The 18,189-nt window shown below is 40.3% G+C and overlaps 1 protein-coding gene across 1 annotated transcript in view; it reads right to left on the reverse strand.

Annotated features, from left to right (window-relative positions):
- Positions 1-18,189, reverse strand: part of SLC35F1 (solute carrier family 35 member F1) — a 227,820-nt gene that overhangs the window by 49,585 nt on the left and 160,046 nt on the right. The window lies entirely within an intron of this gene.

Raw genomic sequence — 18,189 nt, forward strand, 5'->3', positions numbered from 1 at the left:
AAAGGAATCTAAGTGGGGTTTACTTGTACTGCCAAAGTGCTAAAAATGGTATTTGAACTGTCTTGAAACTTTCAAAGCAAGCTCCACTATTCTGAGTTTTTTTCATATTGCTGTAGCTTTTCTAAGTGCCTGTGATCATGAAAATAGGTGATGGAAAACACAAAAGAAAAGGATCATTATTGTCCATTGTCACCAAAACTTGCTCAGGCTTCCCAATTCTCCTTCATAATTTTCCTTCATCACAAGTGTGTTCACTCTCTGGTTCAAATGGAACTGGTGATATATGGGCTGCTATACCATGGCAGAAACAGAAGGCTCTCTGTAGCACAGGCATCTCAGATATTATAAGACTCAAACACTGTAAAACAGAAAACTACTTCAAAAGTTAATTCAAAAATCATAGCTGCTAAAGCTTAGCCCTGATGAGTGATTTGAATGGGTGTTTACCTGAATGAAGCATCTGAATAATTTCATGTTTGTTCATTAACAGATGCTCACACATACACTCTTTCAGTGGGATATTATTAGGCAACAGCCTAATATTTGTTACAGTGATAATGACATTGAATGCAAAACTGTAAATGCCAAAAGTTTTCTTTCTCTTTCCTTCCCCTCCTTCCTCCTCCTTCCCTCTCTTTCTTTCAGTAAGCAGCAGAAAAATAGCAAAAACAAGATGGTGAGTAGAGTAATACTTAAGACAATGAATAATGAGTAAATACATTTAATCATACCACACTTCCCTGTTACACCTCAGACATAATTATGACTAGATTTATGTACTTTTATGATGGTTTGAGCATGTAGAATTATTTCCATTATTTAAAAAATATATTTAGGGGGAGATTTTTAAAGGGAATTTGAGATTAGGTGTCCTAATTTATACTGAAATCAGCATAAACCACACTAAGTCCTTTACACGTATTGTAAGATAAATCCTTCACAGGTACTGAAACTGTATCTCAAGATTTTATGTTGCCCAGACAATGCCTTTAAAGCATCAACTGGGAAAAAACAATGCAATGGAAAGATGTGGGTAAAGTTGCAGAGTGATTTCTCATTTTAATTGTAAAGATAAAGCCAAAAAAAGCGAAGAGATCAAACTGCAGTCTCTATTCCAACGCTGGAAATCCCACCTGAATCCCTTTTTGCTACAATAGGACCATGATGGTACCTACAAAAGCAGAGAGAAGCAGCGAGCTCAAGAACTGCACTGGCAGTAGGTTGCCTGAGCCAGGACTATGGGCACAACTTAAGGACTCTTGGTGCCTTTGGCTTGCCAGTGCTTTCTCCAGTTTCCAGCCACAGGTCACTGTATTGCTCAGATGTGGCCAACTAAGTCAGCTTTAACAATAAATGTATGGCTATGGCTTCTGGCTAATGGGTAAAGTTAGAGTTTCCAGTGATGGGAATTAACTCTTCTACAATTTAAACTGGCACAACACAGTTTTCTCTTTTTGCTTTCTTGATTCTTTCTTTGCTCTTGATGAAAATAAGAAAAATACTTGATATATGGTAACTTATCTTTGATTTAGATCTCTGAGATATTCCAAACTGCAAAAGAGCAGTTTCTGCTGAGAATGCTGGGCAGAACAAAAAGCTCAGGAATCACTTCCAAAGTGGGAGACCTTTAGGGGAGATAGGCAGTAGGAAGATGATCATCTGCAGTGACTGTCAGTCCAATGCTATGGACAAATCAAGGCAGAGGCAGTGGAGTCCTGGTTTTGACAGGTGGCTGAAATGGAGTCACCATTCTCAAATGTCCCAGTTTAGCTAAAAACACCCAATAAAAGGCAACAGTGGGAGATAACCTGGAGAAGGTGTGGGGCTGCCAGCAGGGCAGGACCTCTGAACAGCAATCATGGATTGCAAACTCAGTGAATTCAGAAAACAAAGAGAATGGAAATGGGAGTCAAGGAGATAAGTGGGAAGCCTTGACTTGTGAAGACTAAAAGGAAAAGCAGAGAGAATCAAGAGCTTTATTCTAAGACTAACATCTTTAATAGAAATAAACATTGCCTTTGTGTAAAAACAATGATGGGAACACAACTACCACACTTTATTAAAAACAAAGCAAAAAGAGACAATCTGAGTTTTTAAAAATATATTTCCCTCGATGACAACTCAAAGCAAACTAATTATTCATGTCTTTTGAGTTGTAAGCATAGTAGACCAGAAGGACCAAATGTAGATGCCTACACCTGAACCAGCTGGTAAAGAATTTTAAAGGGTTTTTTTCAGCTTTTTTTAAAATGTGATTTTTTATTAGAATGAGATACAGTAGGAAGAGAGATTATTTCAGATCATGTCTTTTTGTTATTACTGCAATACATCTGTGACTAGGAGTTTCAGCCAGTCATATAAACAAATATTAAACCATAAAGTGTGCAGGTTAGCTTAAGGGCAACATTTCCCATGAGACAAAGCACATATTGATGCCAGTGAACATGCATTTATGTAAGTGCACACAGTAATGCTGTCTTTAGAGACTGCTTTCTTTTGATGGAGGTCCTTCAAAAAACAACCCCCAACTCCTTTCAGCACTTGAGCTTCTGAAAATCTAAGTCTTCATTTTCAGTCTAATCCAAATGTAATGTAGATTTAAAAGTAAGTTTCCTGTTAAGAATGTTTCAAGATTCAGAAGTCCAGCATAGTCTTATTGCAGAGAAATAAAAACCTTATCTTCTTGCTCTTTCTAGAATTATATTTTAAGTTTTAATTCTTTTACTAATTTTGCAGTGAGACACACTTGACAGCTATATATAAAAGCAGGTCTTCATGTTTGGAAAAAAGCTACAGCTTTGCATCTGCTGTCTTGAATTAAAAATCAACAAATAAGCTGCTTTGTAGAAGAGATGGTTTTATATCTTGTAATAAGGATTTATCCCTGGGGGGGTTACAAAATTAAAAATAAATTAGAGAGCAAATTGAAAGAGGCTTTAGCTGTGCAGTGTCTACCAAATATACAAATACACATGTACAAAACCCTTTTTACATTCATCCACACAGCCACGGAGGTACAATAAAAAACCCCAACAACCATTAAGACAGCAAATTCCCAATTATTTGTGTATGGGCTTGGGACACAGGTAGAATAACAGCACTGCTAGACCAGAAAATCAGCATATTGCTTCTCTTTCATCCACTGCAGTCTCTCTCTTTTACTTTAGATGACAACTTGCTTTTTAGATCAAGATCATCAAAGGAGCTGTGCTCTCCTTTTTCCTTACAGAGTTTAGCAGAGAGAGCTAAATGAGTGCAGGAGACTTGCAAGGGGGAAGGCAGACTGGGGAGGGCTGCCAGGCACTCTGGTCCTCCCCTGCCTCTCACAAGAGTGCCAGAGCCAAGTGCTGCATGGTAAAGAAGCAAAAGCCTCACAAAGGATCAAGATTATACCAGGATTTCCTTATTACCTCGCTGTTTGAAAAAGAACTTCAACTACAAATCAAAATTACAGGGTAATTGTTTCTTTTGAATTTTTGCCCATTATAGCCAGTCTTGCAGACACAGAGCTTCCTCAGTACAAACATTATTTCTCTACAGACTTTGCAGACATCCAGCCCTACCCAGGACAGGGGGAAGGAGGCAGTCAAATGGGGTTACACTGTGTAGGGGTAACACAGATTTTTTTACAAAGCCAAAAGGCTCCCATGCCTGAACAATAAAACTTTGCTTGTCTTCTGCTTGGTCAAGTAGCTGGTTTTCAGGAGGCTGAAGGCCTGCTGTAGGAGACTTTAACCTCTGCACAAAAACTGAAAAGAACTGTTCCTCTCCTGTGTGACCTTACACCCTCTGATCCAAAAAGGTTTCTCATTTCCTCATATCCACTTGTATTACTGATGATTACTTTCTGGGAATACAGATGCCTAAAGACAAAACACCAACACTGCTAAATTATTTACACAACAGAGAAAATGCACTCTTTACAGGAATACTTCAATAGTCTGGCTCCCCAAAGCACCTGAAAATACTCTCACAGATGACTGCTTGCAGGCTGCACTGCTTTTGTCCTGTGCCACGTTTTCAGCAAGCCTTTGGGAGACTAGATGGCATCATTTCCCTTCGCCTCCTCAGAACATCTGATCTTACCCAACCTGTTCCTAGTCATAGCTCCCTCCTGCTTCCTCTCTCTCAGTGGGAAAACTGCGTTGGTGTAACAGCCCTGAGCTGCTGCTGCTGCTGCAACTGGCTCTCACACGTTCCTGCTCCTTGTCCTGTGCCAGCTGGTGCTTGTGGGGCTGTGCAGTGGGCCAGGGCAAAGTCTTGCCTAAAACCAAAGATTTGGGATTTTCAGATTAGTTTTCAGACTGTGTCCTGAGCAGCCTGTGACCAAATCCATATTACTCTTGTGGGAGGCAAGCATCAAGTAAGCAGATCCAGGCAAGGGACAGGTTTCTCCTTCTCTGATACAGGGCAGGCTTAGCCTATTAACCTGACACAACACAGCATTCCCTTGACTAAATTACAAGCTCATCTGAAGTGTTTTGACTTGTTATTTCCTTTTGGAGATTTTGCAGAACAGTCTCTTTTGACTGTGGATGTAGATCATAATAGTTGAAGTTAGATCTAGGAATTTGAACATTCATTTTCATAAAACATGAAAGGATCAATTTTTCGTGCCTTGATTTTGATCCAGCCTAGGATCTGTTGTTAGATGTTATAATCTTCAGATGTTTTATTTCATGAGATTACTGGTTGTTACTTTAAGGGGTAAATTACAATTTTAGCTACACAAGTAAAGTAGCTGATCATGCCTCAGTTTCTCTCCTCCTGCCCACTCACTGGATCACATTTGGTTTTCCCTTTGGTGGAAGACACAACGCTTGGTGTCACTAGCACAGGTTACTGCAAAGAACAGTCTATGTCCAGAACCCTATAAGACCTGAAGAAAGCCTGGAACAGTACACTGTTTCAAAAAAAAAAAAAAAAAAAATCAAAACAAAACCACCTGCTAAACTCCCAGCCTTTTAATGTGTCACGATAAAAACCACTGTGCTATTTCTAATATACATTTTTTTTTAGTTCAAGCTGGTTTATCCCCTAGGCTAAACTTAGGCTTTCCCTGAAATGGCAGAATGTGTCTCAGTCTGTAATGCAGAGGGACATGAGTAGAACTGCAGCCTTCCTCCAAACCTAAGAGTTGATTATATTTTTCTGAATGAAATCTTCAATATTGATTTCTGATCTACAATACTCTCAGTCTTAAGTTACCCCTGAGCTAACACTGTAGTCTGTCAGTTTTTGGCTCACTTTCACACAGAACTACTTCAAAACAGGCTGCTGGACAGATGATCATCATTACTTCCAACTATGATCATCATTACTTCCAACTGTAATATTTTTCCCTTCCCTTCCCTTCCCTTCCCTTCCCTTCCCTTCCCTTCCCTTCCCTTCCCTTCCCTTCCCCCTTCCCCCTTCCCCCTTCCCCCTTCCCTTCCCTTCCCTTCCCTTCCCTTCCCTTCCCTTCCCTTCCCTTCCCTTCCCTTCCCTTCCCTTCCCTTCCCTTCCCTTCCCTTCCCTTCCCTTCCCTTCCCTTCCCTTCCCTTCCCTTCCCTTCCCTTCCCTTCCCTTCCCTTCCCTTCCCTTCCCTTCCCTTCCCTTCCCTTCCCTTCCCTTCCCTTCCCTTCCCTTCCCTTCCCTTCCCTTCCCTTCCCTTCCCTTCCCTTCCCCCTTCCCCCTTCCCCCTTCCCCCTTCCCCCTTCCCCCTTCCCTTCCCTTCCCTTCCCTTCCCTTCCCTTCCCTTCCCTTCCCTTCCCTTCCCTTCCCTTCCCTTCCCTTCCCTTCCCTTCCCTTCCCTTCCCTTCCCTTCCCTTCCCTTCCCTTCCCTTCCCTTCCCTTCCCTTCCCTTCCCTTCCCTTCCCTTCCCTTCCCTTCCCTTCCCTTCCCTTCCCTTCCCTTCCCTTCCCTTCCCTTCCCTTCCCTTCCCTTTCCTTTTTTCTTTTCTTTCCCTTTCCCTTTCCTCCTACACTAGAAGCTCTGAAGTCAGGCCCTTTTTCATTGCTCATCCTCTTTTATCTACTATGAAACTACTTACATAGTTACAAATGTTTTCAGAAGAAAAAACCCCTCATTTTCAAACTTACTAGGGTGTAAGTCAAATTATCAAATGAAAGAAGTATGTATATATATCACTGTATATCATTTATAAAGGTGCAATTTGCATTAATAATTCATCCTTCTGGATAAACTTGGGCATCTTAATCATATTCACAATATTAATTAAAGTCAAATAATCATAAAAGAAGTAATATTCATTGTTTAAGGCAGAGGAGTCAGTTAGAATGCATGACTTTTTCCCCCCACCTTTCATAGACTCATTACACAATGTTGGTCCAGCCACCTACCCACTCTGTGACATTTTTTCCCAGCAGACAGATATGAATAATGAATTACCTACTTGCTATTCGTGATTCCTACAAATCTGATTTCCCAAAGCATGAGATTTGACTGAGATAGTAAAAAAAAAAGACCCAATGCAAATTTTCGTTACTATTAACCATTCATAGATCAAGCAGACCTAACTGAAATTGAATATGTCCCCTTTCTTTAAAAGACAGTAAGATAAGAATAAGGAAGTCAAGGTGTGTATCCTTCTCCATTCTCCATCAGTAATGTCTGAACACACTGATCCAGTTTAGATCTAATCTGATAGAGAGTGCAAAGATATTACTTCCTATGGATTTTATAGTTAACTGAGCAGAAGAAAGTAAACCAAACATTGCCCCCACTCTGTACAGGCTTGGAGGTACTCACACTACTCACGAGGCACCACAGTTGGCACTCTGCATCTTCTTACACACCAGCTACAAATCCCTAAGAGATCAGGGAATGCCCGTTCTGGGGATGGCCAACTTGCTACCTAGTAGCAGGCACTGGCAGAAAATATGAGCAAGGACTGTATCCAGGATATGGCACACATGAAGGAGAACCAGTTTTTTTTACAGGCTATGAAACCTAGAGATATCTACCAGAAAAGAAACCTCTCTGCTGATGACTACCAAGAGGCCAGTACTATTAAGAGGATTACTATTAATAAGGCTATTGGTGAACATTGAAACAGGGATTGTTGTTTCTTGTGGTACATACACACTCCAACCCTGAAAATTCTTTTTAGTGTTGCAAATTAATTGACATTGAAAGGAGCATTTTGAAGTAGAATAGGATGGGAAGATGATGATAAAGAAGCAATGCTGGCAGAACTAAAACTTCATCTGGAGTCAATAATTTTAACCAAAAATATGTAAAATCTCATTGTCAGCACTATTTGATGTCATTACCAGGGCCAAGGGGAGAAGAGTTCAGAATATATTATGGTTGCCTGGCTCTAGACATATATGGCTTTACAGATGCACCATGATCAACAGAGCATTCCAGCATTCTTCTGCATTACGAGTCTGCAAACAGACACTCTCCTCTTGGAGTATTTATTTGTGGCACAGCACCTAGGAGAATTATCCCCCTTCTGGAACTTTCCTGACACCACTGTTGGTGAACTGGAATAAAGTTTGCTAAACTTCCAAATTACATATTAAATATTATCCTTGGAGAAATATAGGAGCTTTGGGAAGTTCTCATCATCATGGGTAAAACTCTCACTTTAGAACAACCACAGATTATTCAAGAAGTGCCACTAATTACACACAGAGCGGAAAATGTAGGAGCTGCCACTAGTTAAAGCAATTGTGAGGCCAGTCCAGGTCTCCAAGGTGATCAGCAGCAGAGGCCCAGGAGAAGCATGCAAGACACACCAATCCATTGTGGCTCCTTCATTGTTGGCCACAGCAGTAATTCCAAAAAAGCTTATTCAAAATGAGTAAATCCAGTTCAGCAGAGAAACTGCAGGCATGAACGAAAAGAAATATGTGAAACACAATGGCTTCATACAGCAGTGAGCTGGTGCATTTATTTGCGTGTGCCACAGTACTTCCAGGAGTCATACACACCAGAAATCTCAATGTTCCATCTGTAATGATCAAAACTACTAAAAACCCCCATTGTTTATATCCTTTACAGCATGACTAGTGAAGTAGGACACCAAAAGCATAAAACATCACTGAACCATGCTAATTAATTGGCATAAAGCATCACATTGCCACCATGACAACTAGACATCTACAGGCAATTCTGCTGAGGAAACTTGCTATTCTTTATCACCAAATCCTGAATGAGCTCTCAGAATGACCATTAAGATTAGATATGAAGCCAGATATATTTTTAGATGACATGTTGATTGGACCAGGTGAAATTTTGTTGCATACTTGTTATGTACCTAAATCAACAGGGTCTTAATGTGACCCTTGAAGATTTAGCAATATTAGTATCTAGTATTATTAGATAAACAAATCAGAATTATACATCCATATGTCCACATAAAGAAGAAAGAGATATGGGAGGCAACAGGAACCATGGGGAGCAGCCCTCCATTCTGTACTTCTTGCCTCCTGAGCTGGCAGAACTGGACTAGAAAAACTTTACAATGGGGTCGGGACTGTAGCATTTCTCACAAGAAAAATATAAATTTTCCATGATTCAAAATCCATAAAAAGACAACGTAGTAGGTTTATGAAGCACGTCTAAGAGGTGCATAATTGGAGTAGTCAACTTTTGTGTATTTTTTGCTAACTTTCACAAGCATGGTGGTCATGACCAGCATGTAAGTGCAATCATACCCAGAAGGTGGTGAAAGTTGATGCAATACAGTTCAGGCATTGTTTTGCTCTAGCTAAAACATTAAATGTCAATTGAATGACCAGTGTGTACCAGTTTACCTTAAGTAAATTGGTCAAAGCAGCTTTGGATTGGGTATCAAAACTCACCTGGTCCTGGTCATGCATAAAATAATGGCTGGAATACAAAGCAAAACCCAAATCTACAGACAAAAGAAGTGTTGTGTCCCTGCTTAGTGCAGTCTTGAAGTCTGAGAAATACAGAATCTAAATCACTGTAGCTGTGCTACTGAAACAATGAAAAATTTGAGAGTGAGACTGATAAGATGATGGAGGTCTGCAGTCCTCTAAAGTCTGACAAAAGAGTACCTGCAGTGTGATGTGCAAACTGAGAGATATTGCATCAGTACTATTATAAAGTGAACTATGCATCTGATAGTGCTACTGATGACTGGAGATTGTGCTGATGCTTAAGGTACCAAAACAGTAATTAACTGAAGATAACATGCATTATCTTTCCATGGAAGAAAGTGATAGCCAACAAAAGTATGTCAGAGAAATTTAGGCTCTCATAAAATATATACCATAAAGTTGTGTAGTTTGGATCTAGGTATCATACAGTAGGAGAGCTAATGCCACTATGCTGCTGCTCAATCAGCAAAAGACTAGTATTACATCTGGTACTTGTTATCCTACTGCAATAAGAGAAACACCACTAATTCATCCAGAAACTGAGCTGGGCATCTTGGAAAAGCCAAGCATGGCTTTAGGAAGGGGCAGAATCTGGAGCCAGCACTTAAGCTGGTACTTTTCAGAATGGTGGTTTGGTGCCCATTGGGGTTCTGATCCCAGGAAAACTAGCAGTTCTGGGAGGACAAAAAGAGATCAATGTGGGATACAGCTACTGGAAGATGCAGCCAATGCCCTCATTTTGGTTTCAGAATAAATGCAAGTAGATCACCATGGTATTAAGAACACTCTGAAATAATCAGCTCTTGGTGTCTGTCATCCCGGGAAACCGCAGCCATTTTCTGCACACTCTTCTGTAATGTGTGTTACTGAATCATGCAGTGCTCAGCAGGGTGCACCGAAAATTAAACATCTCCCACTCCTCCTCACCAAGAATTCAAGAGAATGTGCATCTGAAAACACTGCTGAGAAGTACAGAAACTTGACACAGCAGCTGTGAGGAGTGATTGCACCTCTCTTGATTCCAGCTGATTGCCACAAAGCTCAAAAAATCTCCAGTAATAAAAAAGCAGTGCTACAATGAAGAAACTTATAAAAAACTGTTTCCTTTACCTGAATCCTGATTTATAAGCAAATTGCTGAATGTCTCACATGTTTTACAGGTATTGACCCTGTAGCCATTCCACACTAATGGGAAGTAACACTTAACTAGAAATATGTCTGATTCATTTATAGGAGAGGAAATATTAATGTGCTAGGAAGATATTCTGGCTGATAAGAGCAACATGAAATTCTATAATGTGAAACTCAGGGTTAGAATAAAAGGAACTTGCATCCTGTGCAATTAACATCCAAGCAGAAATTCATCAACTGATGAGGTAGCCAACCATTAATGTGTGAATTATGGCCAGGTATCACAAGTAAGGGATGCCCCCTCACACTTCCAGCTGGTTACTTACACACCAACAGAATGTTTGATTTTGTCATCTATCATTTCATTCAGGAGCACATCTTTCTATGCTTACAAGCATGCATATCTGACTCAGACACCTATCCTTTGGCATCAATCCAGTTGTGCAAGAATCATGATTTTTCTTCCTTTCTCCAGTCCACAGCTGAAGCCCAGTAGCAGTTCCATCACACAACTGTTCAGCACTTGAAAGAAGGGAGCCCATGCACCTTCCTCATGCAAGCCGCTAATAAAAGTAACGGAGTGCTGAGGGCTGGGAAGCACAGACAGAGCATTAGCTCAGTTGGTTGGAGCCTGGTGCCAATAAATCCATGGTTCTGGCTTTGGTCCCTGTATGGACCATTCACTTAAGAGCTGGACTCAATAATCCTTCCAGCTTGGAATATTCTGTGATTCTGTCTCTGACTTTTTATATTCCATATATGAGAGTGATCCAGTGCTGAGAAATGCATAAGCAAAATGATTCAAGAGAAGGAAACCATTCCTGATGTAGCGGTCACCTTAGCAATCCCATTTCTCAGAAAACCCATCAGCACAGGCAGAATGAAGGTATATCACACAAGATCAGGCAGCCAGAAAGGGTGAACAGGCTGTCTGACCCTCTCAGAGAAAAGATGTGTCAGTGTGGAAGACTCAAACTTCATCATAAAGGCCATGACAGATAAGTATGAAATCTCATTTGTCAGCAACAGTAAAACATCTTCTGTGAGAAAACTAGAATAATAACATTTAAGGAAATGCAGTTAATAAAATAATTCCCATAAAACACTGGTTGGCATCTAGCATCAAGGAAAGCTTCTTGTAAAAACAATGGATGGAATTTTTTTGTGGAAGAATATTTAAAACTGAGAGTTCTGTAACCCATCAAACAAGAGTGAAGGTGCCATTAAACATCCCATAACTATTCTTCTTCCTTGATACTCAAACATGCATTCACTTTTTTTTTTTTTAAAATCAAGGCCCTTATTTTCTGCAGCCTTGTGCCCAGGGAGTGTAATATGGGTGAGGATGAGTTACGCTTATTTTGTTCAGTGTGGCAATGGCTCCACAAAGTGCACAACAGCAGAGTTGGGGCTTTCTGTGATGTGGGAGCAGCACTGGGTGTCCCCAGTTTACATCTTATACACTGAAATGTATTCCTATCTAAAGCTCAGCCCTTCGGGCCATCTTTACCGCTGACAGTAAGACAAGCCATACACATAAAATGTGAGCAGGGGTTTCAGGTGAAATCTGTGCAGGACAGCTCAGGCGAATTAGATCATTTGGGTTTTTCACACATTTGTGTGTTTCTAGTTGCAAACACCAGGCTGAGCTCGTATGCAACTCTGAAGAAGCAATTAATGTTTGAAGGCATAAAATTCGAGATGCCAGCCAGATGGCAAAGGAAGAGGGAGAGAATGAAGGTAGCATGTGGACATAACTGTGCTGCTTGGACATATGCCTTCACCTGTTAAAACTATACATTCAGTATCTGCATAGGAATGGTTGCTTATCTACTTTGCTAGAGCTGATATTAGGCTAATGGAAGTAGAAACATCCCCAAAAGATCTGGGAGTCACGACAGTTTATTGGCTGGTCATGAGATCTCTACTGATCTCCCAGCAAGTACTGTTGCCAACTATAACCACAAGTGCACCAGTAAGAGGTCAAAAATCCCTTCTTTTTATTTTGTTTTTCTGCTCTCCGTTTCTCTCTCTCTCTCCCCCTCTCAAGATTTTCATGGGAAACCATACTCAGCCTGTCCATGGTCTAATGGAATGTGTCAATTTATTTTCCAGATCTTTGCCATCTTCCATGCATGCGTAGTAACACTCACATATTCTCAATTATTTCATCCTGGTAATATTCAGCTTTTGTATAGATCTTTGCTACTCCTAAGTGAGCTAGAAGACAACTTCAATGGGATGATTTAGGTTGTTTATGGGGTTAATAACAATTTGGTTTGGTTTTAGGCATATAGATTTAATTTTTTTTTCTAGATAGGGAAAAGTAACAAGCCATTTTTAGTTCAGAAAACAGAAACCATCAGTGCTATCTAGTGTTGTGACAGCAAAAGACTACAGAGCTCTCCTGACAACCTCTCAATTTTTTGGTCTTTTCGTATGCCTTGCTCTATTTAAAGTTGCTGAAGAGGAATGCATAATAACTGGTCATAAAAATACAAAATTTCTCCTTTAGGAGAAAGAATGGGCTAATACAGGTCATCTGTATGATACCTACGTCATCCTTACAGCTGTATCCAAGACAGATAACATCCAGAAAAAACAGCTTTAAATAAACAAAGAAACAAACAAAATCCTTCAATATGTAGGTCCAGGAAAGCATATGCTTCAGCATATGTGTAGTCAAGATATTGAACTACATAGGCTCATTTACTGCCAAATTCTGAGTTTCTTAAATGCACAAGATCCATAATAACTATTTAGGTCTGCCATGATCTGTCTTATGCATCTCCTCTAAAAACTTCCCTCTTCAAAATAAATGACTGAATTTCTAACTGCTTTCTTGTTTACATAATTTGCAAATAGGGAAGGCTAAAAAAATCTTCCTGGGATTCAGACTTCTGCATCGATTTCACCAGTAAAAAAACCAATAAAATTTGCTTAGACAAAATGAACATATTTTTATGAAAATTGATTACAATCGCCAGTGACAAGAATGTGTAAACATTTTTTGCATTAGAATTCTGATTTATTTGTTTTACAAGTTTGAGGTTTCATTTTGATTTTAGCTGATTGATTTCGTATGGTTTTATTTTATTTACATAGTTTTTAATAATTTCAGGGAAGGTCAGGAGAAGCAATGTGGACTCATGTCCACATGTGATGGACTCATGAGTCCAATGTGATGGACTCATGGTCTGATATTTGTAACATAAAACCTGTCAATAGAATAGTTCAAATACTTCATATTTTTATCTCATTACTTTAATTAACCATATAATAAATAGAGATTCTTTGATTTAAAAAAGACGGAAAGACGTCAAAATAAAATACATAATATTGCAACTAATCACTAGTCAGCATATATACAGAATATATCCTGAGATGTGGTTTCATGTTCTCAGTTCTTGCTTCAAACCTTCTGCCTTCCAGCATGCAGTCCTCTGTCAGAGAAGAGGGCTAAGGCAGATGGATGGCTTCATCCAGGCAGGAAGGATATAATTCATGCACTATTCTTCATCATCTTATAGATATCATATCTATATTTACCTACTGCAAGTACAGTGTTAGGTAGAGAATTTACACGAAATATTGGAATGGAGTCTCTTTGGAAGGAGACCTTTAACAGGTCTCCTTCAGGCCTTTAATAGCTATCAGTAATTTGTGAGCTGGAAACACATGCAGACGCTTCCAAGTTTTGGTTTGATCTGCGGTCTGAAAAACTCCAGCATTCATATGCAAAATACTCCCCAAAATAATTATGCTCTCTCCTTCTTTTTTCAGTTCACCTTGCATATTACTCCCCCATTTGTACCTTTTTTCCCTACACGCCCACTGCAGCTTTACCTTTGCTTTTTCAAACTATTTTGCTGCATTCAAATATGAATCTATCCCACATTCACACGCCTACCCTTGTGCTTTGCCTGCAGCAACTGAGGCTTACACCTTCCACCAAACCACCATTTGATTGTTTGGTAAGTGGCATCAGCCTTGAGCCTGCTATTTCATCCTCTGTGTCAGGGGCTGGCACATGCCTTCATAGTCATGCTCACCAACTCAGCAGTTTTACCTGCCCCCAAGAGAAAAGAGCTGTGCCCAGCTTCTACAAGAGAGCAGCAAATCCCCTCTCCTCTGACAGTTTAATTGAAAAGTATCTAGGACCCTTTCCAACAATTATATAAAAATAAAGTTTTCCAGCCAGCAGAAGTTATGTGGGCATGTCTCTGAGCAACTTGATCTAGCTGAAGATGTCAGATGTCCCTGATCATTGCAGGGGGGTTGGATTAGATGGACCTTTAAGGTCCCTTCCAACCTGGACTGTTTGATGGTTCTATGATTCCAAATGACTCAGCTGTTCACAATTTCCTCAGCACCTGGAGCATTGCAAAGGCTCTGGCTACCTCTTGCCACCCCCACCTTCCTCACCAATGCTGCTGCTCTCAAAAGCCAAGAGAAAGCTGCTCAGTCCCAGCAATCAACACAATGTAAGAATTAGCATTTTGGTATGTAATTTTAAAAGCTGCTTTACTGAACATGGGTTAACACTCACCTCACTGTGAAACACCAGTAGGTGCTTAAAGGGCAAGACACAGGACCAGACAATATCCCTTCCATCACAGGTCCTTGTCTGTCACAAAGAAAATGTATGCTGAGAAAGAAACTGCAAGACCAAGGACTTGCAGTTGGGACTGGACTTGGAAAGCACTAAGGGGAAAGGAAAGTTCCTGCACAACTACTGGACTACTGAAATCCTAATCTGGCATGCCTTCAGTATTTTTATTCTTTACATTTCTATTCCAGGTAGAGATAGTGGAAATCTGTAGAGATTTCCAGTAGAGATCCTTTTCCCTTAATCACTGTTTCGTACTGTAACAAGAAAATCTGGAAACCTGGGGTTTCACACATAAACTTACTTTAGATGGGAGTGAAAAGAAGTGAAGGGTACTGCCTGTGATCTGAAAGGTGAGTGGGGTGGTAATTATACAGAGAGAACGGAAGAACCACATATTAAACAGCACAGTGCATTAGTACCGCTACCTTCAGCTGAACCACTCTATAATTTCATCACATGAGATGAATGCAAGCTTTCCTATCCAGCTATTCCTGTTTTGCAATCCTGTTTTTTTTGAGGCTGGTCTGGATACGAGGAAGTCAAGCAAGGGGGAGCCCAAATTCCCAGGCTTCTGGACTAAAAAGGAAAAATTGCTCGTTATATGGGTTACATGGGAAATCCTGATTGGGAATATGCAGGTAATGAATGTCTTGCCAGGTGAATTTCTCAGGTCATCAGTCTTTTAAATTAGTGAAAAAGCACATTTCAATTTCCCCTTTGTGTTTCCTTGCACAACAGCCTTTCCTGTGGAAATGTGTCATTTCTGACTTTCCAGCAGTGCCTGTAGGAAAAGGCCATCGAGGCCCAAAGCCTTGCACTCATCCAGGGTTTGAAAAGCTTTGCTGCTATTTCCTGCAACAGGTGGAACTTCTACACTAGGTTGTCAGCCTAGTGTGTACTCTGACAGGGTTTGCTCTGCAAAGTCTCCTGCTCTTCCTCCACACCTGTGCCACTGTCACCTGTCTGCTGGAGCTGCCTGGCTCCATGCCCTGCAAGACACCACTCCTGACAACTCCCCCATCCAACCCTTCCCTGATTTTATAAATCACCTCAAAAAACGCTCTATGCTCATATTCATGTTTAATTCCTCCTCCTTAGACAAGCCAGGCAGCTCATGAGAGCTCCCACTGACATCCCCTGAGCTCTCATTTCTCATTCAATCCATGTCTAGCACTTCAACACAAGGCAGAGGCTGAGAAAAGGAAGAAGCATCTGCCCAAATATTGCTTTGCCTCCTTTATAGTTTTACTTTCTATGTATCTGCTTGACCATCAGCCTGAGCAGCAAGGTGCAATTTAAATGAACTGTTGTCATTTATACACGAGCTGCCATTTAGCTGCTCATTAGAGGAACACAGAATCTTTAAAAGATTGTGATGAGTCTGTTAGCTTCCCTTAATAACATCTTTCAAAACCAGCAGCGATATTGTTCTAAAAAAAAACCCTTTTGTACTTCAAATTCTCATCAACTCTATCAGTCCTAAGAGCATTAGCCAAGGTTTGAGCAGTTCATCATTTCTATTACATTCATTTACATGCTATTTTGCTTGACACTGGATAATAAGAGCTTATTCAGCAATACTTCATTTTTTGATCTGGTAAATTTACTAGAGGCCTTATTCTTTAAATTGATTTTATTTTATGCTTATTTTTTTCCCATCACTTGCCTTCTTTTCTTGCAGCTTGCGGCAGCACAGACCTTTGAATATAAAATAGTAGGGGTAACATTGATCTTCCAGTTATTATACTTCCTGCTCTGGTTCTCTTGACCAAAGGCTCCCACTCCAATAACAAAAGGTCATTCAGTTTCCTTCAGACGTGGTGTGAAACCTTTCATACTTAGGCACCATTTACTGGATGACAGACATGAATCATATTTCTAGAGCTGGGTCTATTGCCACCAAACATCGAAAAATAGCTATGGGACAGGAAAAGATAATTTTTTCCCACTGAGATTCACACCCGAGTATGGTCCAGTTTAGCAGCATGAACTTGCCATGACACATGGGTCCCCTCTGGAAAACGTCCATTTGAACCCGTGGAAATATTTGTGATCTGCTTGTTGTTTAGCAGCTGCTTGCACTGTGGCCATCACCAGCCTCTGGGGGTACTACAGACAATTGGTTTGGCTCTGTAAATTAATTTGGTAGAAAAGAACATTGGTTTAGGCATATGGCTGATATTCTCTTCTCCTCTCAAGATAAATAAGATACATTTATCTTTATTATAAGATAAATAACTATGCAAAAGGCAGTTAACAGCTTCCCTATGGGTTTTATGGAAAACAAACTTGTTTTAACATCACCATAATCATGGTGAAACTTTTCCATAAAAAGCACACCAGTGTATTTAATTACAACAGGTCATTTGTTTAGCAGTATTTGCAAAATTCAAGTGCTAGCTTCTACAGAATAAATATATACAGAAACACTGATCCTGGGCAGGAGCAGTAATTATTTTTTCTGACATTAGTCTGCAGTGCCATGCATGTGACCAAAAAAGTGGCTTTTGAGGCACCTTCATCCTCTTTCCTACAGGTATATTTGAAGGAAATGGGAGTGATCCCACACTTGTTACATGCTAGAATATGAGATTGAATGGGGAACAAAATTACCTGGTCTTTACGATTACCTCCTCTTTCACAGCCAAGAATTAAAAATACATTTAGATTACTTAACATTTGGAACGGTCCTGCTACAGCAAATAAAGGCAAGCGGATTGCATCTGCTAGGTCAAGCTTCCCATCCCCCATCCCTGAAAATCACCAGCTCAAATGTCACTTGTCTGTTCTGGTTCTCACAGAAGGCAAACCGTATGTTCCATTCCCAGTGTCCATACCCTTCTGCAGCTCCTAAACAGCCGACTGCCCCCAACGGCTGTTGGCCAGACTTTGGTTCTCTTCCAGCACTGAAAGGCAGAGAGGGTAGGAGATGTCCTGCTGCTACTCTCCTTTCATTTAGAAAATGGAGAGGCTGTCTGGCTGCCAACTTGTCAGTGCAAATAAGTCCCCTCTGCAGACTTTATCAGATGAATCCCAATGTGAAAACTCTTTACATATGAATTGCTTTGCAAGGAAGGCTCCACTCTTTTCAGAACAAGTAAGGAAAAGAACAACATAAAGGAAGCGAAAAAGTAAAGAACCTGCACTGAAAGGTCACTTCAAAGGAACAAAAGTCCACATGGCTTCTTTCTCCTGTACTCTTTCTTTTTTTTTTTTTTCCCTGTTGGCTCCCCAGCATCTACATGCTGCTCCCCTAACTGCAGCACCTTATCCACCACAAGCCTCATCAGTGTACAATTAATTACTCCTGCTAATCAAAGCTGAAAGGCTTAAGGAACTACAGTGCCCAGCAGATCAGTAATGGCCAGAAGCCCACTGACAGACCACTAGGTGAGCAAAGACAAGAAAAGCTCATAGCTATCCAGTTTTCAGCAGCCTAGGCAGAATGGCCAGCTGAAAGGAGTATCAGTCTGTAAAAGACAAACACTTGTCCTGGAAAATCACCAGCACTGCAAATGGTAGCCAGGACTGTGGTTATATTAAATCAATATTGTCAGTTACATTATTAAATATTAATCTAAGATATTAAAA

The sequence above is a fragment of the Haemorhous mexicanus genome, chromosome 3 (assembly GCF_027477595.1).
Source record: "Haemorhous mexicanus isolate bHaeMex1 chromosome 3, bHaeMex1.pri, whole genome shotgun sequence".
Lineage (NCBI taxonomy): Eukaryota > Metazoa > Chordata > Aves > Passeriformes > Fringillidae > Haemorhous > Haemorhous mexicanus.